This window comes from Notamacropus eugenii, chromosome 2 (genome assembly GCF_028372415.1).
Source record: "Notamacropus eugenii isolate mMacEug1 chromosome 2, mMacEug1.pri_v2, whole genome shotgun sequence".
In the NCBI taxonomy this organism is placed as follows: domain Eukaryota; kingdom Metazoa; phylum Chordata; class Mammalia; order Diprotodontia; family Macropodidae; genus Notamacropus; species Notamacropus eugenii.
Genome location: NC_092873.1, coordinates 434604335 through 434606636, shown reverse-complemented (window position 1 = coordinate 434606636; position 2302 = coordinate 434604335).

The window sequence follows — 2302 nt, the reverse complement described above, 5'->3', positions numbered from 1 at the left end:
TTTCCCCAATGAGATGATAAGTATTGAAGGTGGATCATATCTCATCCCCTACAGTGCCTAGCAGAGTACTGGGTACTGTGTATGTAGGTGCTCCCTCTCTTTTTTTTAAACTTTCAGTTCCAAATTCCCTCCCTGCCCCTACCCCCCCTCACACCCATCAAGAAGGCCAGAAATATGATAAATCGCTGCTTGTTAAATTTTAATAAACAAAACAAAACGTCTAGGTGAGAGATGGGCTATGAGGGCCCCTGACTGCAAAAACCAGAGGTGAGGATGAATGTAGATAAACAATGTCCCAGGCTAGTACACAGGGACTAGATCCCACTGTTTCCTAGTAATACTTAACAAAAGAGGCAGCAGCCAATGTGATGAAAAGAATGTTCCCTATTCGTCAAAAGAACCAGACTTGAGTTTTGGTTCTATCAGTCAATCAATCAGCCATGAAGTTTCTACTATGTGCTAAGTGCTGTATTAGATGCTAGGGATACAGAGACAAAAAAATTAAACTATTCTTGCTCTTAAGGACCTTAGATTCTTCTACTGAAGGAGACAACACATACATCTATAAATATGTACAGTATAGATATACATATTCAAAATAAATCCACAGCAGTTCAATTCAAGGTAATCAGAGATAAAGGGCACTAACAGTTTGGGGCAGGAGGGAAGGTGAGGGGAGGAGGGAAAGGTCTGATGCACAAGGCATCCCTTGAGCTAAACCTTAAAAGAAATGAGAGATTTTATGAGACTAAGAGGAAGTGCATTCTAGGCAGCGGGAATGACCAAGGCAAGGTTACAGGGAATATGCCAGTTTGGCTGAACTGGAGAGTACGGAGAACAGTCTAATGGAAAGATAGTTTGGGATCAGGTTGTAAAGGACTTTGAAAGTAAAGCAATTCTCCTTCATGGAGGAAAGGTGGGGAGACCTACATGTGTAGAACATTGAATATGATATTTCCAGGCATTTATTAGCTTATCAATGGATAGTGAGCTGGGCCTGGAGTCAGAAAGGCTCATCTGCCTGAGCTCAAATCCAACTTCAGACACTTACTAGTCATGTGACCCTGGGCAAGTCACTTCACTCTATTTGCCTCAGTTTCCTCATCTATAAGAAAATGGCAAACCACTCCAGTTCTTTAACAAGAAAACACCAAGTAGGATCACGAAGAGTTGGACATGACTGAACAACGCAATCAGTTTTTACTGAATTAAAAAAAATTTTAAGCTCATTTTGAACTTAAATACAGACAAAAAAGGACATCCGCCATTTACTGATTTATTTTCTTTTCCTTTTTAAAAAAAAGTCTTTGCTCTAAGGGACCTCTCTCTGGGAGGAGAGAAAGAGGAATATGGGGGAAATCTTGGCAATGGGGAAAGAAAGATATCAATAAACATCTATTTTTTAAAACTGTGCTGAGGAATTTATATTTTATCCTAAAGGTAATAGGAAGCTACTAGTGAGAGAGTAGGGAAGTGAGATGGTCAGATTTCTATTTAAGGAAAATCTCATCGGCAGCTGTATGCAGCTAACTAATTCTGTGGCTTTGGGTAAAGTACTATCTCTCTAGGCCTTGGATTTCCTCATAAAGGAGTACCCCAACCCCAGCCCTCCTGGCTAGGCAAAAGTGAAACTCATTAAAAGGTATTTATTGTGATCACATCCTTCTTCCCATCTTCTCGCACTGGTCAACAAAGGGAGGAGACTACCTAGAGACAGCTGCCCCAGGAATTTTCCATCCCAGCCCCACCACTCATACTAAGAGGAAAGAAGGAAAAGGTCTCTCAAGATGTTTTCATTACTGACAAGTTTGGGACCCAATTCCCTTCTGGCACAAGGAGCCCCATTAGAAAATTAGTTTAATGCTTGAGATTCCTTTACATAATTTGGACCCTGATTCAAGTCTCCATCTGCAGAATGAGGGGGTTAGATTGGAGAATCACCAAAGTCTCATCTCCAGCTCTTACAATATTATGAATCTATGAGTTTATGAGTTAAGGAACTGCCCTTTGCTTGCCCCCTTGGCTGAGAACGGGAGGAGGGGAGGAGGAAGGGGATCCCCCAGCTTCAGGGGTCGATTGTAGTCATGTTCGAAACACATTATCTTGCCCATCATCCCTGCCCAGGGACTGGACCTCAGAGGCTATTCCCTGGCCTTATGGACATTGATTTGGCTCCACTATTATTGATCTAGTGGCTCTGGGGCTAAGAAGTGGGAATGGGGTGGGGGGAATGGGAGCAGATGGATGAGAAAGAGTTGGGTGGTCCTCAAAATGCCTTCCTGGGTCTCCTGCTCTAGGGCAC